General features: G+C 47.4%; 1 protein-coding gene across 9 annotated transcripts in view; it reads left to right on the plus strand.

Annotated features, from left to right (window-relative positions):
* The window catches only part of KCNMA1 (potassium calcium-activated channel subfamily M alpha 1), a 581,951-nt gene that overhangs the window by 48,406 nt on the left and 508,360 nt on the right, over nt 1–25,185 (plus strand). The window lies entirely within an intron of this gene.

Genomic DNA, 25,185 nt, shown 5'->3' on the forward strand with positions numbered 1-25,185 from the left:
ATGAGCAGCACTTGTGCAATGTGTAAAGAAGACTGGCAGGTCCTGTAGTACAATGGCCAATAAGACCTTCAGAAGGTAGCCGTGTTGGAATGCACAAGATTTTGGGGCTATGCTTTCCAGAGTCAAAACTCCCTTTGCCAGATCTGATGAAGGGAGTGTTTATTAGGACATCCGGTTATTATCGCAGAGTTTTGCTCAGTCATAGAAGTGTCATATTGAGTGCAGTAAATAAATCTCCCAAGAAGTATATTGCAAAAGGTAAGCTTATATTTATGGAGGTAGATCCAGTTCACATTCGGGTTCAGTCAGGAGGAGAGAAAGAAACCTAATCTAAATAGTACTTCCCCTATCACAAACGGCCCGCTTCTCCAGCATCATGTGGGTGGGAGGATGAGGGCATTTCTTTATGGGAGAGACCTGCAGAGACGTGTGTCTCCATGGAAGGCCAGGTGGAGGGAATGAGATGACAAAACTGGAGAGAGAGGAGAGGTCAGCTCTCAGTTTAAGACAAAGCGAGGCATCCCCTTCAAGGAGAACATCTATACACACTTAAAAGAGGAATATCGCGCCCCCATGTCCAAGAATGCTGAGTCATTCACTCCAACAGCTTTGATTCTGTAGGGCAGGGGTAGTCAAACTGCGGCCCTCCAGATGTCCATGGACTACAATTCCCGGGAACCCCTGCCAGCATTCGCTGGCAGGGGTTCCTGGGAATTGTAGTCCATGGACATCTGGAGGGCCGCAGTTTGACTACCCCTGCTGTAGGGCCTGCAAGATGGAGCTCTTCCACCAGGCTTTTGGTTGAGGCTGAGCTGATCATTGGGCCAATAAGATCTGGTCCTCCCCCACCCTTGTGACATCTAGATCCCCTGGGGCCTGCCATCGCCCAGCTTTGTGACTGACACTGCCGGGAACGGAGAAGTTGAAGAATATGGGTCTAGTTAGGGTTTTATGACTGCTGTCTTGTTATTTAAATTGGGATAACTGGATTAGTTTTTTTTGTTTTTTGTTTGTATTGTATGTTATCGTCGAGAGAGTATCTTGTCGTCTTATGTTTTTAGATCTTTTTGTGAATCGCCACAAGATCAACCCCACCAATTTGTTGGGCTGTAAGGTGCGGCGCAGAGTGGTAAGGCAGCCGTCTGAAAGCTTTGCCCATGAGGCTGGGAGTTCAATCCCAGCAGCCGGCTCAAGGTTGACTCAGCCTTCTATCCTTCTGAGGTCGGTAAAATGAGTGCCCAGCTTGCTGGGGGGTAAACGGTAATGACTGGGGAAGGCACTGGCAAACCACCCCGTATTGAGTCTGCCATGAAAACGCTAGAGAGCGTCACCCCAAGGGTCAGACATGACCCAGTGCTTGCACAGGGGATACCTTTACCTTTAAGGTGCAAGACTTAAACGATCTCTCTACTTATTTTTGTGAATCTATAATATAGTACCATCAGGCAGACAGCCACTGTTTTGTCCTATAGTTAGTCATGTAGAAAACCATATAATGCCCTGGCAGTGCCAGCCCAGGGAGAATTACACCCTTCAAAAGCCACTGAAGTCAGTGGACCTAAAAGAGGGGAAAATTCTGCTTGGGATGGCAATGTCCATCTCCTGTTTGGTTTTCTGTTCCAAATTAAAAAACAGCGGCACAGTGTTCTCTGCTTTCTAAATTAATAACCTCTGAAAGTCAGTAGAATTCCAGGGTTATAATAATTTATGGTTAGATGATGACGTTTTTTAAAAAAATTACCCTAATGGAAAATGCCGTCCGCTTTCTTGGCAGCTGGATGAAGTTCAAAATGAATGGGCCTCCAGAGGTGAGTCATCAGATACTCCACCACAGAACAGCCTGTCCTTTATTTACCCATCTGGAGGAAAGTGAGTAGGCTAATGAGAACCAGATCCCCAATATGAATGTCTCCTCCCCTGCCACAGATTTTGCTGGTCTTTAAGGGGCTGCTGGACTCTTTTCAGGTAGCAGGAAAGCCCCTCTGCCTGAGATCCTAACCATCCTGCCTTTGCGCATTTGCCTTGGACAGAAAGTTAGGTTAACTGGCCTGTCATTTCCTTGTGTCCCTCTAGCCCCCCTTTTAAAAGAGAGAGCCAATATGGTATAGTGGTTAACTTTGTCAGGCTAGAGTAGGCTTTCTCAACCAGGGTTTCGTGAAAAGACTTCCCGACCATATTCTGCACCATCCCACAACTTCTGGGGTTTCTCGAAGCCTGAATAATATTTCAGGGGTTTCTCAGTGTCAAAAAAGTTGAGAAAGGCTGGTCTAGAGTCCATTTGCACCTTAAAGACCGAGCCATGTTTCTGGCAGGTTAGTTTTTGTGAGTCACTGCTCACTTCTTCAGATTCAGATACTAATATGACGTCTGTATCTGAAGAAGCAAGCAATGAGTCACAAAAGTTCCTTCCGTCATAAATTTTGCTAGTCTCAAAGGTGCAAATGGACTTGCTACAGACAGACAGCTACCCCATCCTGATCATTTTGCTCAGGGAAGGCCATTTATGGAAATCCAGGATTCAAGGATTTCTTATCCCTCCTCTGGAAACGGCACAGGGCATTCAGTTCCATTGTTTCTCTCCTTTTAAAGAAAACAAAACAAAAGCAGCTCTACAGGCATAAACCCTGAGTGGAAAGCTTTTGCCCTGTATAGGAGAAGATACAAGTATCTGCAGCATCTGTAGCTCCTTTTGGCATTAAAAAAAGGGTACGGGAAATCTGCATGCAAGTGCAAAAAAACATAGCTAATTGCACATGATCACATTCTGTTCACCCTGATCAGATGCGTCTGGAATGCCTTAAGCTGGGACTAGCTGCTTATAGAATTTTGTACAATCGTTTTGCAAGTCTCTATTGTAATTTGTGTTTGCATTTTTCTTTTTCTTTTGTAACATAATTTGTTTAATTTTACAGTGGTTGGCTCTAATGGTATTCAGGTTAAGAACCATCTAAACCAGGTAGATTTTTCTTTTTATACTACAGAGGTTTATATTCATGCTATGTAATCACAGTTATCTTGCTTTGCTTTAGATTCTCTGTTAAGAGATTGTTCTTCTAAATTGAAGTTTTCAGTTGAAAATAATTTGAGTATGGAGTCATGTCATTTGTTAAGTATGTTCCTTTTATACAGTGATTTATTATTTTTGAACAACCGTTTCCCAAATGGCACCCTTTGCATAGGATTTATTGATCTGGGGAAAACTGTGACCCAAGATGATTGATAAAAGGCAGCTATGGCTCATGCAGCAATTTCACATGGACATTGTAGCTCAGGTGTGCCGTGACTGTGGTGGCAAGCTGACTGGGCCATTTAACCTCAATGAAGAGGTCAGGCAGGGCTGCCTTTTGGCCCCATTTTTGTTCAATCTCGATATGAATGATCTTGCAACTTTAATGAACTTTGTCATCCAGCCTATTTGACCAGTTGCAGTATTCGAGTTTTGCTTTATGCTGATTACACTGATATGTTTGAGTTGCACAGTCTCTAAGTGGAAAGGCTAAAGAATTCGGAGGCATTTCCAGTTTGATTTGGGTCTAGCTTGCAGACTTATGTTGGTTGGTCCTGGATCATAATAAATGAAATTCTGACTTCTTGCCAGTATGCCTGGAGAAAGCTTGTTGGTCCCAAAGGTGCTACTGGGCTCTTCTACTGCAGGCCAACATGGCTGTCCTCTGGAACTATTTCTAGCAGTCATTGGGATTTAGGGGGAATCCCCAGTCAGCTGGAGTGGGCTTCTCATTATTATCACTGTGTAATCATGGTGGTAGTTCATCTAAATGAAGGTGGAGACCTTAGACTGGTTGATGATTCTCTTTGGACAGTCATGCAAGTGGTTTGAGCTGTGATAGTGTGTTTTGTGTGTGTGTGAGTGTGTGTGTGAGAGAGTTTCAAAGTAAGGAACGCAATACATGAAGCATTATCTTATGCTGCTTTAACACTACCCCCTACATGTCTAGAGACGATAGTACGTCACTCCATTATAGTTCACAGTCTATAAAGATAATATACAATTACAGCCTTCTTGTATTTATGCTTCTCTTTTATTTGTTGTTTATTTTGTAAAAAACTCTCAAATGCAGTTTGTTAAAAACACACACACACACAAGAGGCATAAGATGTCTGGTAATGTTAGTACAAGCAGTTTCTGCCAGAGAGCAACCATTCAGAGAGAGAGAGAGAGAGAGAGAGAGAGAGAGAGAGAGAGAGAGAGAGAGAGAGAGAGAGAGAGCGTAGTGAATATATATCTGTGCCTTTACTTGGTTTCATTTTTGGAAGGCTTGGTGATATTAGTCTGTTCCTTATTTCTTTGGCACATTTTAATCCTCGCCTTCCTCAGTGGAGCCCAGGGTCACATATATTGTTCTCCCTTCCACTGTGTAGTCATCACAACAAATCTAAGCCCAAGTGATTGGCCTGAGTCCATCCAGGGATTTTCACGGCAAGTAGCAATTTAAAGTCGTGTCTCCTTAGACCTAGACTTCCATCAGAATCAGTTCAGAAGCAGAATGCTGCAGCTTGGCTGTTATCAGGAGCTAGATGGAGCATCCATATTATTCCTACACTTGCTGGACTCGATTTAAGGTGCTGGCTATCACACATAAAGCTCTTCTTGGCCCGGGACCTTCATATCTGTGAGACCATCTCTCTCCCTCCCTGTCTTGACAGCTGGGCTCCTCCCAGCAGGACCTTCTGCAACTGCCACCCTGCAAATGGGTAAAATTAATAAATGCCCATATATGTGCTTCCTTGATAGCCAGCATGGTGTTGTGGTTGAAGAGTGGTGGACTGGAGAACCAGGTTTGATTCCCTACTCCACTTGCAGCCAGCTCATCATGGTTCTCTTAGAGCTGTTCTCACAGTGCAGTTCTCTCAGAGCTCTCTCAGCCCCAAAGGTGTTTGTAAGTCACCTCGGGACTCCTTTGGAGAGCGAAAGGTATAAAAAGCCAGGCCTTCTTCTTGGTAGTAGCCCCCACCAAAGAGGTCACAAAGTCTTTCCCTCTCCTGGCTTTCTGCAAATGAAGCAGAACTGAATTATTTGAGGGGGGCTTTTCTATGCAGGAGATCGGGTAGCCCTGCAAAAAATAATTTCCAAAGCTATTTGGGCAGATTATTAGGAACTGTGGTCAATACTGCTCTTTATGGTTTGGTCTTGGTTTGCATGCTTTAATTTTCTGTTAGTACTCATGTTTTGCTTCTGGTTGGTTCTACAACCCAAGTTTCATTACCTTGTTTATTGGAAACCTTCGCTTCCTAGGACAGCCCCTCGCTCCACTCCCTAGGACTAAGTGGCCCATCATGCCGGATGGTGGCCAATCATGCCGGAGTGCCTGGGCCCTACGCACAACTCCAAAAGGTGCCTGCTCCTTCCTTCCTGGACAAGGCTTGGTCACTTCAACAGAGAAAGCTGCTTCTTGAACTGCCAATTATCTGCTCCCAAGTAAGATCAGGTGGGAAAGGCGAAGAAGGCGGGAAGAAAATGGCGGCAAAGGCGGGCTCATGAGAGGCCTCTCTGCTGTACAGCATGACTTCCAGCATGGATCTCCGTTTCTCTCTAGTTCAGATCTCCCCAGCAGGGCTTCTCCATGGATTGGAAGTTGAAGCTTTGCAAATAATAGATCTCTCTCGGGGGGGGGGGGGGGGGGAGAGAAGAGGATGTACAGGCCACCCTGTTAGCCTGTATTCAGGGGAAAATGTAAAGGGAAATTCACAAACACTGACACAGTTTCAACAAAAAATAAGAGACTCTGAAAAAATCAGTAAAATCTTGATTACCAGTTCTATAAAATCCTTATCTATTGTTGCTCCTCTATATATTTATGAAACAGCCTGGGGGGCGGGACGTGTCCGGCTGTCCAAGTTAGAATAGGGCTAATCAGGGTGCAGCCAGTTTTGCCCTGATTGGCCCTGCCCCAGACGCCTCAGTGCCTGGAGCCAGCGCAGGGAAGGGGAGAGGGCCCTGGGCAAAGGGTTGTGGTGGAGGACTTGCTAACGGGGGCCTCTTGGCCTGCTAGGCTGGGCGTGCTGACAAGGGCCTCCTGGCCTGCTGAGTGCCTGCTAAGGAGCTCTGTCCCGGCCCCCGCCTGCCCCACTTGATCTGGCTGCCAGCTGCCGCCCAAAGCCACCTTAAGCTGCCTGGTCAGGGGCCAGGGGAGGGGGCCCTTTCAAGGCCTGTTCATAGGAATGGGCTTTGAATCTAGTACCAGAATAAAACAAAACAAAACATGGGGCTCTAAAAACACCTTGTGACGGTTCATTAGATAAGACTTGCAAGACTTTGGCTAAAGGACTTTCTAATGAACTCCATCCAGATACAGGAAAAACACTTCCTAAAAGACTTGCTACCTCCTTTCTCTGTGGTCAAGGTTAGAGGGTTACAATTGGGGAGGAGTATTCACACTATGGCCAACTCCCTTGTGGGTACCGCAAGGGGCGATTCTCTCCCTGACATTATTTAACATCTTCATCCCCCCTCTTGTCCAGCTAGTTTGGAGCTTAGGGCTTCGGTGTCATCAGTATGCAGATGACACCCAGCTATCTCTCCTGATGGATGATTGGCCAGATCTCCCTCTGGCTACATTGGTCCAGTGCTTGAAGACAGACAGAATGGGTTAAAGCAAGGCATCTCAAACTGAACCTTTCAGTGACTGAAGTCCTCTGGCTGGGTAGAAAGGGACCAGAACAGGAAGCGCTGGATGGTGTATGGCTTTCAACTGCGTGCTTGGCCACGAACATGGGTGTGATCTTTGATGCCTCCTTAACGATGGAGGCGCAAGTCACAAAACTAGCTCAGCAGGCGGTTTTCCACCGTGGCCAGGTTGGGCTGCTAGCGCCCGACCTGGCTCTGGAGCACCTAGTCACTGTCATCCATGCAACAATCACCTTCAGGCTTGATTACTGTAACTCTTTGTAGGTGGGCCGACCATGGAACCTGCTCTGGAAACCACAACTGGTGCAAAATGCGGCTGCCCGTCTCCTCACGCAGACCCTGTGGAGAGCCCACATAGAACAGTACTGTGGCAGCTGTATTGGCTTCTGGTTGTATTCTGGGTCCAGTTTAAGGTCCTGGTTCTAACCTGAGGGACCACCTATCTGAATACGTTCTCTAGAGTAGGGGTAGTCAACCTGTGGTCCTCCAGATGTTCATGGCCTACAATTCCCATGAGCCCCTGCCAGCGTTTGCTCTCTCTCCCCCGCTCTCTCTCCTCCTGTTACAATGAGTTTGATTGTTCCAGGGAGAGGGGTAGAATTTTCTCGGTGCCCCTTCTGCAATTCAGGCCTGGTTTTATAAGCCACTGGAGAGAAAGGGGAGGGAGAGAACGAGAGGAATCCAAAGTCTGAATTTCTATTTTCTTCCTTTTTCTTTTTCCTCAAATCACAGCCGGTTGAACCATAACTGTGCCACACGTCCTGAATCTGGCAGGATTTGATGGCCATTATGAAAAGAAGGCAGTTCAGGCCCCTAAGAAGACAAGGTGACACGTTTCCCTCTGTTATTGCTCGAACTCTTCGCTTCTGTCACTCGCTCTCTGTAAAATTCCACAAAATAGACGCTTCCGGTGGAGCGGCTGTCTCCTTGCTGCCACTGGTAATTAGAACGGTTACACAGCAGTCTGGGGAAAGGGAAATAATTCACACCCTGGTCTCCTGCCTCACCTTGAAACAAGTTTGCTCCTTAAGAGAGCCAGTTTGGTGTCGTGGTTAAGAGTGCGGACTTCTAATCTGGCATGCCAGGTTCGATTCTGCGCTCTCCCACATGCAGCCAGTTGGGTGACCTTGGGCTCCCCACGGCACTGATAAAGCTGTTCTGACCGAGCAGTGATATCAGCGCTCTCTCAGCCTCACCAACCCCACAGGTTGTCTGTTGTGGGGAGAGGAATGGGAAGGCGACTGTAAGCCGCTTTGAGCCTCCTTCGGGCAGAGAAAAGCGGCATCTAAGAACCAACTCTTCTTCTTCTTCTTCTTCTTCTTCTTCTTCTTCTTCTTCTTCTTCTTCTTCTTCTTCTTCTTCTTCTTCTTCTTCTTCTTCGAGGATGTCAAAGGCTCCTCCTACCCTGAAGGAACAGAATTGTAGCCTCTGTGTTGTTAACAAGGGGAGTTCAGCCTATAAACATACAACATGCATTTAGGTGGGTATCCATGTCGGTGGGGTGGCGGGTGCAACAGAACAAAGTCTGAGCTAGGGTTGGGTGCTTCAGTGACCGAAACCGCCAACCCTAGTCTTAGCCCACTGGTGCCTTTAACACCAACAACCTTTAATTCTGGATGGAAGTTTTCCCCCAGAATGACCCTTTACGCACTGGGAACTTCACTGCCCCAGCTCCCATGCAGGAGCACAGATCGGGGGCAGATGAGGCGCACCGGGCCAAATGCTCCCCCGTGTGGGTGCAGGAAGAGGTGGGGCAACTTGCCATGACTAAATCTCCGGCCTACAGCCCAGCTTGAAACCTCCAGGACTCCTGCAGAATGAGGAATGTCTCCTACGTCAGCCAGAAGTGCTGCCTTGCTGGTCCTGATCCAGGAATTTTTGTAACCTTGCATGGGACATTAGCCGGCCTCCCTGAAGGGAAGTCCAAGCAGCCTTTGAAAACATTGTTACGTCTGGGCTGATTAGGTCAACGCTTTCTTGAATCTCAAAGGTCCTTCAGGTAGAAAGGTTTGCGATGCTCCTTTTAACTCTTGCAGCTTAACATAGCTGGGTTGTGAATGTGGCCTTGCTAATGGGAGAGGGGCTATAAACAGGATGCCTTGGCAGGGATTGTGATGCCTTACCTGGCCTGTTCTTTCTCCGCTCGGCTAATTTGGTTCCTGGGGGGAAGTCGCGATGCTTCCATACGAATGGCGAAACAAGAGGAATTGCTCTTTATTATCCGTCATTTATTTTGGGTTCCTCGTTAATAGGGCCTGGGATTTGTGCGAAGAGCCTTAATTGGGAATTGCTCACTTGATTCATGGCGCGGATCCACCACACTGCTCTACAGCCCGAGGAAACACAAAACGCGTTGATTATTCCTCATCCATTTTGGGTTTCTACCAAAGGGGATCCAGGTTTTCTGGGCAAGGCATCTTGCAAAGGAACTTGTGGAGGCTAGATGAGGTGTAAGAAGGGAATGTGGCCCATCAGGGTCGAGCTCTCCTCCTCTCTCTCTCTGTGACCCATAGTTAGGCTTTCCTGTGGTGTCGTCTTGCATCACTGGTGACTCTTGACTGATGGTCACACAGAGAGCCCAGAGATCATGGGATCCCTGTTTTCAGAAGTGGCCCACTCTTAAGGATCACATTTAGTTTCATTCTAACATACTACAGGAATCCTCCTGCCAAAATTTGGAATGTGTCTCTAGGGATTAGGGTTGGTAACCTCCAGGTTATCTCCTGGAATTGAAACTGATCTCCAGGCTACAGAGATCAGTTCACCTGGATTCACTGGCCACTTTGGAAGGTGGACCTATGACATTATGTCCCACTGAAGTTCCTCCCCTGCCCTCTTTTGGCTCCACCCCCTCTAATCTCCTGCTATTTCCCAGATTGACATTCGGAATCCTGGTCCTTCTTGAAAATGGATTATAATCTGTCATCGCTTTACCCATCTTCTCATGGCTGCTTCATGTATTGCTCTTTGGACTTGTTGTTGTTGTTAGTTGCAAAGTCGTGTCCGACCCATCGCGACCCCATGGACCATGATCCTCCAGGCCTTCCTGTCCTCTGCCGTTCCCCGGAGTCCATTTAAGTTTGCACCTACTGCTTCAGTGACTCCATCCAGCCACCTCATTCTCTGTCGTCCCCTTCTTCTTTTGCCCTCCATCGCTCCCAGCATTAGGCTCTTCTCCAGGGAGTCCTTCTCAGGAGGTGGCTAAAGTCTTTGAGTTTCATTTGAGTTCTTTGGACAGCCTGCCGTAAGTCCCTGCAACCTTAGTGGTGTGCGTGTTCTTAGATGGAGAAGCAAAGATCCTGACTGAAATGCATGTCTCAGATCACAGAAATGGTCTGTTTTTTTTTAAATGCACTTGCCTCGTTAGGATTAAGGGGGACTTTCCCAATGGATTGTGGGTGGGGTTCCCAAGATGTCAGCATAACACCAGCCACAGAAGTAAGGGATTTCCATTGATTGATTGATTGATTAGACTTCTTACCTGCCACTCCCAAATGGCTCATGGTGGGTTACAAATGTCTGTATAAAAACCCCAATAAAATACCCCTTAAAACCACAAAAATACGTCAGATAAAAACAAGATGCAGCCACAACATTGAATTCCCAATTCTGTCCCATAGAGAGGGCAAGGAAGGGCAGATGACCCCAAGTCTGCCATTCAGATAGCGATGTCTTTGTCCAGAGGGGGTCAAACAGATCTTCCCTAGTGTGCCGGCCTCAACCATAGACCTGGCGGAAGAGCTCCGTCTTGCAGGCCCTGCGTAACGCTCAAAGCTCCATACATTTGACACTCTGCTTGAGCTACTGGGGTTTGAAAGTGGGCTCAGTTAATTTGCCACTTGCAATTCAGGAGGAATTCCCAGAGCGTGCAGCAGGTCAAGCACATACGAGAGCCATGGGAAGCAAGAGCAAGGAAGACTTGCTCAAGCCCCGCCAGACTCTGACAGATGCAAAACCTTCCAGGCGGAAGCTGAGATAAGGCGTCCACCTCGTCAGTCCCAGAAAAGCCCTGCCAGAAAGCTCCATCCTGCCTCCGTCCAAAGGGAACGGCTGTGTTGGTTTCACGTAGCGATGAGCAGAGTCGCACTTTGAAGAATAACAAGCAGGTCTACTCCGAATCCTACGCAAGTCTACACAGCATCGCAAGCGGCTTTAGGATTTTGCTATGACCAATTTATTCTGGCACAAAACCTGATTTTCAGAGGCATGAATTCTGACGCCATTTCATAGAATCATAGAGTCATAGAATCATAGGATCATAGAGTTGGAAGGAACCTCATGGGTCATCTAGTCCAACCCCCTGCACTATGCAGGACACTCACATCCCTATCGCTCATCCACTGTAAACTGCCACCCCCTTGAGCCTTCACAGAATCAGCCTCTCCGTCAGATGGCTATCCAGCCTCTCTTTAAAAATTTCCAAAGATGGAGAACCCACCATTACCACCATGATCTGGACACGATGCTCCATTTGATACAGCCCAAAATCCCGTTTGCCTTTTTAGCCACTGAGTCACACTGCTGACTCATGTTCAGTGTAAGGTGACCAGATTTCAACATTGGTAAAGCGGGACACCATTGACCCGGGGGGGGGGGGGGTTCTTGATTAAAAATTTGGTCTATATGGAGCAACAAAAAGTTTCATAGAACACATAGAATGCAAAAATAGTATTGTAATATATATATTTTAATTTCAACATAAGTACAATTTGCCAGGTACCCCCAGATGTCCCTCCAAAAGTGGGACAATGTGGTCACCTTAGTTCAGGGTGTGGTTTACTATGACTCCTAGATCCTTTTCACACATGCTACTGCCAAGACAAGTCTCCCCCCATCTTATATTGTCTATTTCATTTCCCCTTCCTAAATGCAGAACTTTACATTTGTCCCTATTGAACTTCATTTTATTCAGTTTAGCCCACCTCTTGAGCCTATCAAGATCATCCTGTATTCTGATTCTGTCTTCAGTTGTGTTTGCTACCCCTCCCAGTTTAGTATCGTCTGTAAATTTAATGTATACCCTCTAATCCCTCATCCAAATCTAAATCATTTATAAATCATTTCAATTTGTGTATTCATTAGCACATATATTACTTTCTATGCGCAATCATTCAGATGTCTTACAAAAGTATGGTGTTCGCTGAGCAGCCGAAAGCAGAGCTCACACCCAGCTACTCCCATCAAAGTCTGCCGAGGATTGCTCTGGATGCTACCTTGATGGCCACTCCCCCCCGGTTGAACCAGAAATTTTGTTTTCTGTTGCTTCCTCATTTGGGAAACTGAGTTGCCTATTATTCATTTAATTAAATTAGTTCCCATAAATTAATCAGGGCTAATTCTAGCTTTATACTCCAATAATTCCTTTAGGGGCTGTTAGGTGTTGAATAGCCGAATACATATTTATTTACAAAATCGATGGCCGAAATGGTGATTCGTGCACCGAGGTGGAAGCTGACAGCCGCAGCGTTGCCCTTTATGTCACGTTAACGACACGCAGCGACAATGTGCCCGTGGTGATTTGCAGTGAATAGTCACCAGCATCCCTGTAAACAGCAGCATTAATGATTAATTTCATCAATTAGATATTGCAACAGTATCCACCAAAGGCTGGATCGTTTTCGATGTTACATTTCTCCAGACAGGCAAAAACACTGCACCCCCCCCCCCCATGCCATTCAGATCTTTGCCATTCCCTGCTGCAGGGGTAGTCAAACTGCGGCCCTCCAGATGTCCATGGACTACAATTCCCATGAGCCCCTGCCAGCATTTGCTGGCAGGGGCTCATGGGAATTGTAGTCCATGGACATCTGGAGGGCCGCAGTTTGACTACCCCTGCCATACTGTGTAGGGTCCCAGGGCTCAGTCATGAATGTCTTAGTTCCCCCATTCTGTACATCGGATACAATCCAGCAGATGACACTTCTGTGCAGGTGAATTGCACGGAAGTACTGGATTATCTTGGTATTTCAGTATTCATTGAGCATAAACTAGGAAACTTCGAGCAGGTTTAAGAACCTCAGAAGATCCCTACTGGATCAGACCAGTGAAGGCCCATCTAGTCCAGCATTCTATCTCACACAGTGTCAAAAGTTTGTTTTCATACCCCGCTTTCCACTTCTCAAAGGAGTCTCAAAGTAGGGCAGGGGTAGCCTTCTTCTCCCCACAACAGACACCCTGTCAGGTAGGTAGGGTCGAGAGAGCTCCGGGAGAACTTCTATGAGAGAACAAGTCTATCAGGACCATGACTAGTCCAAGGTTGCCCGGCCGGCTGCCTGTGGAGGAGGAGTGAGGAATCAAACCCAGATTAAGGGGTTAAAAGATAGAAAACTCTTGTTCACAGTGGGGCTGTATTGTCAGAGATGCGGCCGTGACAGCAAAGGTAGTCCTAATTTATTTTCAGTGTAACCGATACTTGAATTCGGGCACTGCGCATTGGAAAATTCTGCCTCTGCTTGCCCGTTTGTATTATTTATGCCGTATTTTAGTGATACAAAAGGCAGGGCCCAGATTAGCCCAGGCTTCTAAAAACAGCCCCTAATCATTTGATTATTGCTGTTCCATTTGGCTTTAAGAAGCAGGGAGGCGACTTGCGTCTTGGGGGCAAAGCGCAGAAGAGATCGCGTTGAGCTTATTAGCAGCCGTCACGTGCCCGCGTCCGAGGCCTGAGCTTGGCTCGCTGCCTAAAGTTGCAGTAGAGAAGCATGTCGCAGGGCCTGCGAGCTAATAGATCCGTTCTTTATTTACCGCAGGCAGACACAATGGAGTAACGTTTCATTGAAGCTGCTTCATTACATAAAACCTCCAGCACAAGGGAGCTCGAGGATGCCTGCGTGGCCGGGAGAAGAGAGACCGTGCCAGCGAGATGAAGTCAAGGTCCCTTTTTATAACGGGGGCCAGCAACTGTAAAGGGGGCCAGACCTTTTCACCATGAAAGCACATCCCTCCGGCTGTTTCCTGGCCAGCCTTTTTCTCTCACTCTTACCGCCCTTGGCCTTATGAAATCAAACACGTGTAGATGTTTGCCCTCTGTTCATGAGATGGTCTGTCCATGCATAGTGTTTATTTCTTTCATTTATATTCCACACGGGGGCCCAAAGTGGCTTGCATCATGTCCTCTCCTCCATTTTACGTTCACAACAGCCCTGAGAGGTAGGTCAGGCTGAGAGTGTGTGACAGGCCCCAGGACACCCAATGGCACAGGCACGAATTTGACCCTGGATTTCCCCAATCCTAGTCTGACACTTTAACCAGCCCACCACACTAGCCAAGGGGATAATCCAGTATTTATTATTATTTATTTTATTATTTAGACATTCCCCATCCCTCCCGAACCGGCTCATGGTGGGTTAAAATCTGTCCATATAAAAACCCAGTAAAAACCCCATTAAAACAATACCGGACATACATACAATAAAACGACTCCTGGGAGCCATGGCAGTCTTCCACCCAATAATCCCCCAAAATCTATATAGGGGAGTGGGAAGAAGGAGCATGGATGACAATGCTAAATGCTGACTTTTCTTAGCAGGGGTGGGGAGCCTCATGGAAATGAGATTTATGCATGAGGGAAGAGGGGGCTTGGCATGCAGGAGGTCCCAATTTCAGTCCCTGGCAGCACCGCCAGTTGAAATGATCTGACAGGAGGGGATTGGAAAGCCACTGCCTGTCTGAGCACACGGTTATTGCATGGCAACTGAGAAAGCAACACTTGACTTTAATGCACCCAGGCCCTGATTCAGCACAAGGCAGCTTCGTGTTCTGTGTTGGATTTAAATCTTTATCTTGTTATTTTCCTCCCACACCAAGAAGTGGTTTATCCTAGTAGCACAGTTTGGCATGTGCAGGTCCAGGGCCCCCGTGGTGCTGTGTGGTCATTATTAGTTTGTGTCCTTTTTAAAAAAATGAAGAGCCAGCTTGGTGTTGTGGTTAGGAGTGTGGCCATCCTGGCGAATCTCTACCTTTGGGTAGAGAAAAACGGCATACTTGAACCGATTCTTCTTCTTCTTCCTCTTCCTCTTCCTCTTCCTCTTCCTCTTCCTCTTCCTCTTCCTCTTCCTCTTCCTCTTCCTCTTCCTCTTCTTCTTCTTCTTCTTCTTCTTCTTCTTCTTCTTCTTCCTTTTAAGCGCAGAAGAGCGTCAAGGTTTGAGAGAGGCTGTTCTGGGGTGGCATTCGGAGGGCTTCAGCAGAAAAAGGTTTTGTCTGTTGTGCCATTCCATATCTTTCCCTGCACAGTCAAATGCGGGGGGGGGGGGAGCTCCAGATCCTGTAAAGAATGTATGGTGCTCCTTCAGGCTTTGTTGGTAGGTGATGACTGGAATAAGGATTAGATGGGGGAAAGGATGAAAATATTCTTCCCCCCACAGGCAAGGATGAAAATATTCTTCTCCCCGCAGGCAAGGATGAAGCTTTCTTTAAAGGCTGTGTGTCACTCTCTGCCGCGATCCAACTCTGCTCTGTCTGCCTCAACCAGGGTTTGGTGAAACCCTGGGGTTTCTAGATGGCCCTGGAAAGTGGGAGTTAATTCATTGTTATGTATCTTTTAAATTCATTAGACATTTGTTGGGCTCTCAAAATGGCCAATGATCGATCTGTCTGTCTGTCTGTCTGTCTGTCTGTCTGTCTGTCTGTCTGTCTGTCTGTCTGTCTGTCTGTCTGTCTGTCTATCTATCTATCTATCTATCTATCTATCTATCTATCTATCTATCTATCTATCTATCTATCTATCTATCTATCTATCTATCTATCTATCTATCTATCTATCTATCACATTTATATACTGCCCTCCCCAAAGGCTCAGGGTGGTTCACGTGGAACTGAGAACTATACAAAGAACCATACATATAAATATGGAGGCCGGTGCTTTTGACTGCCTCACTGGCCTTCAGCCGATGAGAAGGGGTGGGAAAGGAAGATGGGGTACAGTTAACAGGCCCCCCTGGCAATCAGCATGAGATGGGGGGGTGAGGCTGCCAGCTCCAGTTTGGGAGACGCCTGGAGATTTGGGGGTTGAACCTGGGGAGAACAGGGACCCCAGTGGGGTAGAAGGCCACAGGGTCTGCCCTCAAGGCAGCCATTTTCTCCAGGGGAGCTGCTCTCTGCCATCTGGAGCTCAGCTGAAATTCTTTACCCCTGCAGTTATGAGGATGGTGAGGCATTGTGTAAGGCTTAAGCCATTCGCTTCTGAGCTGCAATCCGGGGCCAGAGCTGACCTGCCAGTCATTTGTAATTGGCCCTGATTCAGTTACTCTGCCCAGACAGGCCCACCCCACCCAGGCGGGCACTATTTCCCATCTCTTTTTGCTGACTCACTTGGCAAATCCTTCTACATTACTTGCTCTGCACTAATTTGAAACGGAACAGAGGCGAAGAGCCTGGGATCTGGCATTGAAGGAAGGCAGTGGCTACAGCCCCTTGGCAGGCAGCCTGGATGCTCACTGCCAGTTTTATGGGTTTATTGATCCGCTGCAGCCTGCAATCCTTAGCTCCCGCTTGAAGTCCAGCTGGGCCGTTGGAAGGACAGTTTGCGCAGCCTGTTTTAATCAACTCAGTGGCTCGCAGGATAATGAATGCCTTCTTTTAATTTTCTCGGTGGGGGATACTTTGGGAAGTTGCCATAACTTTGGGGGAGACAGGGTGGAGCCTGGATATCTATAGGAATTAAGACCGATGTTCACACTACGAGATCTGCTTGTCATGGAAGAAGAAAATGGAAGAGCATGCTCATCATCTAACATTGTATATGCCATTAAATGCCAACAACGCCCCTCTGTTCTCTACATAGGACAAACAGGTCAACCTCCCCCCCCCCACCTAAGAACAAATGGACACAAGTCTGACATCAAAAATGCCAGGGCTGAGAAGCCAGTAGGGGATCACTTCAACCTTCCAGGACATTCAATGAGGGACCTCAAAGTAGCTGTTTTGTTGCAAAGGAACATCAAGAACAGACTAGAAAGGGAGCCTGTGGAGATGCAAGTTATTACAACACTCAAAACAATGGCACCCCAGGACTCAACAGGAATATTGGTTTCTTATCTCACTACAAATGCTAACCTCATTGAACTCTTAACATCTACATTCCTTACAATCCCCAATTCATTTTATTTTATTTGGGACAATGAGACTGTCATGTGATGTCAATAAGTATGGAAAATAATTTAGAATCTAACTTTCTGGTCTTAGGACAGGAGAACATACTCAGCATGGCTTGTCAGTTGTGGGGATGCTTCCATGCTTGGGTGGAGGCGGATGGGGTTAGCAATAAATCTCTTTTAATTACTTCTTTTCACAACTGGGAAAGTATCTGCCATTAATCACTAACCTTAATTTTTTTAATTCCCCCTATGTTTTTGTGAAGGACAATTAAACCCAAAGCACTGATTTGTTATTCTAGCAAAGAATTATGCTGCACATTTCTGGATTGTGGATGTCTCTATGTGGATGTCTCTATGATGCTGTTTACTAATTTGTTCTCCCTGTTCCATTGTCTGAGGAAGTGTGCATGCACACGAAAGCTCACACCTTGAATAAATCTTTGTTGGTCTTAAAGGTGCCATTGGACTCAAATTTTGTTCAGATGGAGAGAGCATTATTGACCAATGCTTTTTCAACTGCACTGGCTCCAATATTGAGGACCAAATCAGGTTCTAAGTGCTGGTACTTAAATTTAAAGCTGTAAACAGTCAGAGACCTTTGTACCTATGGGACTGCCCTATGCCCCTCAAAGGAGCCTACACTCCAGCTCACAAAATCTGCTAACAGTCCTGTTAAAGGTATCCAGAGAGATAAAGTTGGCTTCAACTTGAACCAGGACTTCTCAGCCCTGGTTCTGGCCTGGTGGAACTCTGCTGAGGAAGATCAGGGCACTGTAGGACTTATAGCAGTTCCACAAGTCCTACAAGACAGGGTTGTTCCACCAGGCCTATGATTGAGACTCACAGACCACCAAAGAAACTGGCCTCTCTATGCACAAATGGACATGTATAGATGGACATATGAAGTAACATATGAAAGAACAGAAGAAGAGGAGTTGGTTCTTATATACCACTTTTCTCTACCCGAAGGAGTCTCAAAGTGGCTTATAATCTCCTTCCCTTTCCTCTCCCCACAACAGACGACACCTTGTGAGGTAGGTGAGGCTGAGAGAGCCCTGATATTTCTGACAAAGAAGAGTTGGTTTTTATATGCTGCTTTTCTCTACCCGAAGGAGTCTCAAAGCGGCTTACAATCTCCTTCCCTTTCCTTTCCCCACAATAGACAACCTATGAGGAAGGCGAGGCTGAGAGAGCCCTGATATTCCTGCTCAGTCAGAACAGCTTTATCAGTGCTGTGGCGAGCCCAAGGTCACTCAGGTGGCTGCATGTGGGGGACCGTAGAAGTCCGTGCTCCTAACCACTACACCACGCTGGCTCTAATGATGCTAAATAGTACAGTTTCAATTCACTTCAGTGACTGTTTGCAAGCAGGCTTTGCCGTTTCACACTCTACAATCTCTTTGCAAAGTGCAAGGGAAGTGGATTGAAAGTGCATTCTTTAGCACATGTGGAAGCTCCCCTCATGTCTGTTTTGGTCTTAAGACCGTAGAGGAAGATCTTGCAGGCCTCCTAGGCCCAGTACACAATCTGTGTGCCAGAAGGACACGGGAGAGGAAAAGAAAGAACCCTGAGGTGACTCGCAGAGCTGTGCTGGCGGAATCTTCCTGAGCTATTCGCAGGACTGCTGTGATGGGAAAGGAACTGCGCCAAGGACAGGGGGGGGGGAGGGGGAAGGGAGATGGTAGAATAGAACCAAGAAGACACATGATCCATTGAGTGTGAAAGCCCCCACTGTCAAGAACATGAGCTGAGAACCTAAGGCATGCTTTTCATCACTCCAGTAGCAACATCTCAATGCATACGTGACCTTTGGGCTCCGGAAATTTGATTCCCTGGTGTATACAAGCTTTTCCCACTGTCCATGTGGATGTAGGGATTGTAGCATGGAGCAGTTGCTTGCATAGTGGCTGTGGATGTGGGAAGGGTTGCCTGGTCCCCCCAGCCACCAGTGGGGTGGTGATGAAGGGGTAGCGTTGCCAGCTTCAGGTTGGGGGGCTCCTGGATATTTGGGAGTGGAGCCAGGAGACGACGGGGATCTCAGTGGGGTGTCATGCTGCAGGGGTAGGCAAACTGTGGCTCTCCAGATGTCCATGGACTACAACTCCCATGAGCCCCTGCCAACAAATGCTGGCTCATGGGAATTGGGGCTCATGGGAATTGTAGCCCATGGACATCTGGAGGGCCACAATTTGCCTAGCCCTGTGCTAGAGGGTCCATCCTCCAAAGTGTCTGTTTTCTCCAGGGGAACTGATCTCTGTAGTCTGGAGAGGAGCTGTCATGCCTACGGATGTCAAGGACACACCTGAAAGCTGGCATCCCTCGAAGTTGTAAAATTGGGGCTGAAGGCCAGCCATCAAGGGGGAATGGCAGAGTCGAAACAGGGCTACAGAACCTGGGTCAGGGGTGGGCTGCTACATTTCCAGGTGAGGTTTTAAAAACACGAAGCGGCAAAAAATCCTCATATCAACAGGAGCTTCTAGAACCCGTTTGTACAATATCTTGGTGATGCTGTGCATGTTAACCGAATGAGAGCAAGCCTTCGTTTCCAAATCCGTTTGCCTGTTTATAGGGAATAATAAGCACGTCCTTAAACAAAGAGCCCTTAAGTTACTTCTTATCATGTTTAGGCACCTTTCACACTGTTAGAAAAAGTTAACAAAGTGGTGGGTAATTCCTCCCCCCCCCCAGTAATTTTTAGCATAAAGACCTCTGGGTGGTGGGTGGGGGGTGGTTCTTGAACAGGCAGAGCTGTTTGGAGGGATGACGTTTGGAGCTGTTTTCATTTTGAAGGGGACTTGCCCCCTCCCCCTCCTCTTCTCTTCCTGAAACTGAAAGCCCCCAGTTTCAAAAGCAAGCTCTCGTGCTTTAAATCCAAGCGGAAACATTTTAATTTTTTGTAGGTGGGATGAATTAGTGCTCCTTGGAGAACCGCTGCACCCTGGTGCACCCCACATGTGAGGGGGGGATCATCTGGGGGGGGATCATGCAAGGTGGGCACCCCTCCCAGGTATCCTCTAGTCCAGGGGTAGTCAAACTGCGGCCCTCCAGATGTCCATGGACTACAATTCCCAGAAGCCCCTGCCAGCATTTGCTGGCAGGGGCTCCTGGGAATTGTAGTCCATGGACATCTGGAGGGCCGCAGTTTGACTACCCCTGCTCTAGTCCACCAGGTCCCCCTTTACCTCCTGCCCTGAAGCTGGAAAGCCCTGCTGACACTCTGGTCTGGGATCTCCAAGAACAGAGGGTCAAGATTATCCTTCCTACCTGTGGACATTCCAGACTCAGGGGAATGGTTGAGCATGAGGGCGCAGACAGATTAAAGCAAACCGTTTTGTTGGAGAATCACCAAAAAGAGGTGCGATTTGGATTGTTGGGTTCCTAAACATTGTGTAGTGGCTGAAGACCTTCCAGAAGTTCAAGTGGTCTCCAGACCACTGAGATAGGTCCTCCTGGGGAAAATGGCTGCTTTGGAGGGTAGACTCCATGGCACAGTACCCCACTGAGGTTCTTACCCTCCCTATACCTCCGAAAGCTCCAGCAGTTTCCCAGCCTGGAGCTGGCAACCTTAGTTGGGTTGGCTCTTGAGTAATGACTCCATACAACACAGATTTGCTTCCCCCCCCCTAATATGTAGTCTCTTTGAACTGGGAGATAAAACTAGATTATTTCCCTGCATGTTGTTTTTGAAAGAAGAAACAGAAATACAAGGCTCGGGTTGCGGGAGCCTTTGATTCTGTTCCGTTACAAAGCAGACATTTGGCGATCCCATCTCTCTCTCCACGTGCAGCCTGCTGGTACCCACAGAGTCAGTTAGTCATGCAATCAGCCCTACTGGCGGGACACACCCAGCAATTTATTTCCCCATCGGCTACAGATGTGGCTGTCTGGTTTCGCTTTGGTTGGGATGTAGAGAGCTGTCTGCTCCAACATGGCTGTTTGGTAACGCGGCCCTTGGCCTCAGGGCCCCAGGGAAGCCTTTCTTCTGGCGCAAGCTGAGGTGTTTGTTGCATGTTGATTTGATGGCGGGCAAGAGAAATGCTTCACGGAGAAAAAATGCCAGGTACGCACTCGCACGAGGCAGCGCAGGTAAATAATTCAGAGGCGATGCTTCAGAAGTCACAAGATGGTGCAGACGGGCAGAGTGGTCAACATTGTGTGCTTCAAGTAGTCCTGAGAAAATTCTCAGGGTCGCATTTTTGTGGACTGGCATTGGGACATATCATGAGAGCAAACATCAAAGAGCCTGAATAGTCCCGAAAATAGGCACATTTTTGTTCTGTTTTCCTTCCTCTGAGGTGCGTGGGGTGGTCTGTGTGGTTTGCCATTCCTCCTTGTGACAGCCCTGTGAGGTCGGCTAGAGGAACAGTCCATCCCTAAACAATCTTTTCCTGTGAGTGTGTTCCAGGCTTTCTCAACCAGAGTTTTGAGAAACCTTGCAGTTTCTTAACAGCCCTGGAAGGGTTCCCTGAATGGGTGGAAGTTAATTGATTTTTAATATATTTTTAAAAATTTGCTAAACCTTCATCAGGTGCTATGACGATATATGATCATGTCAACCTCCCCCCCCCCATGGCCAGTGATGGGCCTGGTGGGGCCCTGGGTGGCCCTGTAGACAAGTATGCTTCCCAGATGTATTCTGCATTATTATTATTATTATTATTATTATTATTATTATTATTATTTTGATTTGTATGAACGCTGCTCTCGGAGAACCAGCTCGCGGTGGTTTACAATACTTCATATGCAAATCAATATAATAAAACATTAAAATTCCCCATTTAAAACCCAAATAACAATAATTTAATAATAACAATGGCGTTACAATGTTAACAACTGTTTCACATTCATGCTCACTGGATGGTCCAAAAAAGCAGGCCGATGGATAATTGGACATCGGAAGGATCGATCTGGGAATCCGGACCAGTCTAGTGCTGGCTTCTGTCCCTAGGGGAGAGGGGGGCCTGATCTTAGCCCCCGGGCCGCCACCTGGCCTCAGGCAAATGCCTGGTGGAAGACCTCCGACTTGCAGGCCCTGCGGAACTCAGGTTACACCACCTCTGGGTTTTCCTGAAGTCTGAGGAATGTTTCAGGGGGTTCCCAATGGTAAAAAAGTTGAGAAAGGCTGGTCTATTCCCTTGAATTGGCAGGGAAGATTCTGAATAGATCTGTTGATCACTGTTCTCCACAAACCCTTCAGCACCCCAAGGAACTTTCCAGCCAGCAGTTGGCAAGCTCAGCTGACCTCCAGGCCCTTGCAAAATGGGGATACTAATACTGTTGCTAGAGATGGCTGAGACAGCTGAATGGGATGGATGGAATAACAAGGGCTCCTGGAATGCTGCCCTGCCCTGGAGGTGGTATCAGGTTACAGTGGATGAGCGATAGAGATGTGAGTGTCTTGCATAGTGCAGGGGGTTGGACTAGATGACCCAGGAGGTCCCTTCCAACTCTATGATTCTATGATTTTATGAACGTTAAAAACAAGAAAACGGGGGTGGAGGAGAGAAATACATTCCAGGTCATGATGCTAAGGTCTGCTTAGGACACTGAATTAAAATGATGGTAAGCCCCCTTAACTGAAAATGTTTAGAAAAAAACAACAGGTGTCAGTGGGCTCAGTATGCTTGGAACAAGACCCTCTGTGTGGCCCAGGTCAGGGATATCTTGAACAAGTTTCCTATCTGATTTACAAGTGATTATATTCTCAGGGATTTTCTTGGCCTTTAAATGTCAAGGATAAAACCGTATTTTGCATCACCTCTTCCCTCCCTCTCCAGTCCTGGCTCTCCTGTCTCTCCTTGCCCTTTCTCCTTTCAACCCTCCCCACCAGCAGTGCTCTTTTATTTTTTTTCCTCTGCAAAGAAATCTGGGGAAGTGGCATGAAACCCAAACCTTCCTTTCATTCTCCTGTTTGGCGGTCTCTGGAAATGTGCCAGAATCATGCACCTCTCCCCTTTGGATCTCCTGCCTTCTAGCTTTAAGGAGGACAAACATGGTCCCATCAAAACACTTTCATTTCCTGTTTAGGGTGGCCAGGTCTGTAGTGGCCACCAGTGGGAGGGTCGGGGTGCCAGATCCAGGTTGGGAAACTCCTGGTCCGTTTCCGCACTTGTGATTTCCTGGCACATTCTCACTGCATTGGATTCTGAATGCAGACTCTGAATTTGCGCCTGGCATTCTGCATCTGTGGTTTTCTCCACCACTGGCCAGGTGAACCTGTGTGGCATTTAGTTCGGGGAGGGGCATTCCTGCCTTCTATCTTGCTTCCCTCCCTTTTTTGGGTTTGAGCATGTGCAATAGCACAATTGTGTCCTAATGCTTTATGGAAGTTTGCCGGGGATGGGTGGAGGAAATATGGATATGGACCCTGGGGAGGACAGGTTGCTCAGTGGGGTACAGTGCCCTGGAGACCACCCTCTAAAGCAGTGGCTCTCAACCTGGGGGTCAGGACCCCCTTGGAGGTCAACCCGTTCACAGGGGGGGTCACGGTGGGACAAGCAGCTTGGCCGGGGAGGGGGGCATCCACATAACAGACTTGTGGGGTAGATCGAGATAGAGCGTTCGTCTGTCTGGAGCAGCGGAAAAGAGTGAGATCGGCATTGTGGAAAAAGAGGCAGAACTGAACTGAGAAATGCCGGCAGAAAAACCAATTTATATACAATCATGAACAATGGATCTTCACGCCCTTGGTCAGTTTCGGTTTAATTTCTGTGAAAGAACACTTGCGTAATTTTATGCTTGGGGGTCACCACAGCATGAGGAATTGTATTAAAGGGTCGCAGAATTAGGAAGGTTGAGAACTACTGCTCTAAAGCATGCATTTTCTCCAGGGGACCTGATCTCTGTAGTCTGGAGATGAGCTGCAATTCCAGGGGATCTCCAGGCCCCACCTGGGGACTGGCATCCCTGTTCCTGCTCCGAAGGCTCTTGGGCCCCTTCCCACTCATGCATCGGCTTGCCTCTTATTTACCCCTCAACCATCATTGGCGTCTCTTGTACTGCAACTGTGTTTTGTGCTCGTGTCAGAAAAGACAGGAGCACAACCGGATTCAGCCTTCTGCAGGAAATTAGCCCATGGGTGAGTGCCCTGGACAGAAAAAACCCTCATTCAAGAAAAGCTTTTTGCTTTGAATTATTAGATGAATGCTGCAGGCCCGGAACAGTCTAAACAACCTCTCTTTTCTATGTCCACAAAGACAAAATGAGCCGTTTACAAAAACAACCATCAAATCACAGCTAGTTTTTAAAAGGAAGGCATGGAGTCTGAGTTCTCCTTGAACTCTCCTGTCAGAGGCAGACCCTCTGGAGTGGATCTAGGGTGGCAAAGAGCTTGGGGGGGGGGGACACACACACATTCTGTCCCTTTAATGGGAGGTTAATGGGAGGAAATGGGCACCTGGAGCTTTTCAAGGCTTGGAGGTCAATATCTTCCCATTAAGCTGCCATTAAAGCAGAGGGGCCAGTAAGAAACCGCATCACACAAGGAAATTTTTTTAGCAAATTAAAATTCTGGTACACCAGGCCTCTTCTAAGTAAATACCATGTGCGACATTATATAAAGACTACATCTTTCTTCTTGCAGGGACTTACACTGGAATATTCCAAGAAGGGCACTTTTCTTTTCTGCTTTGACTTTGCTAAATAGAGCCAGTGTGGTATCCCAGTTAGAATATCAGGCGAGGACCTGTGATGTCCTGGTTCAAATGCCTTAAAACTTGCCACGGGGTCATCCTTGCCCACCTTGGAAGGTTCTTTTGAGAAAAAAACCAGGAAAGCGAGAATCGTGCATGCCACCTTGTGCGCCCTAGAGACAGGCAGCATCAATGCACACGCAGCTCCACCTTTAGTTCTTGGGCAAACCTAGGTCTAGCCGCAGGCTGGACTTGGGCTGTTTCTGTGACATTTCCTGCAGCTGTGGAAGAGAGTGTTGTCTGAGTCCCCTTCTCAATAGGACACAGAACATAGTTTGTGGGATGAGCCCGCTCAAGGTCAAGGTGTCTTGCGTGTTGACCTCTGAGAACCAAAAGTGTGGAGACTGAAACGGAGTTTAGAGTGACTGCAATGCAGGAAGACCTCCTGTGTGATCTTCAGGAAGAGTGTGTGTGTGGGAGGGGGAGGCCCTCCTAAGTTGCCTGGAGAAAAATGTCCTGTCCCTTTAGCCAGGCCAGGAATGCACATCTGAAGCTTTTCAGAGTGTAGCATTACTTGACATTTACTTGGTGTGAATCTGCACTGGGTTTTTTAATCCTTGGTGACCCCTATTTAAAGAAACTCATCTACACGTTATTCGATTTCCATTCTGATATTTAGCACTTTAAATTTTCCCTCTGCAATGTCTGTGATTGATCCACGGTGACCCTGCCTTTCCTCCACGATATCCAGGAGTGGAAATAAGTCGCTATATTTGAGGAACCAGCTTTGAGAGTCCCTAGTATGCTGTGACAC

The sequence above is a fragment of the Paroedura picta genome, chromosome 7 (assembly GCF_049243985.1).
Source record: "Paroedura picta isolate Pp20150507F chromosome 7, Ppicta_v3.0, whole genome shotgun sequence".
NCBI classification, from domain to species: domain Eukaryota; kingdom Metazoa; phylum Chordata; class Lepidosauria; order Squamata; family Gekkonidae; genus Paroedura; species Paroedura picta.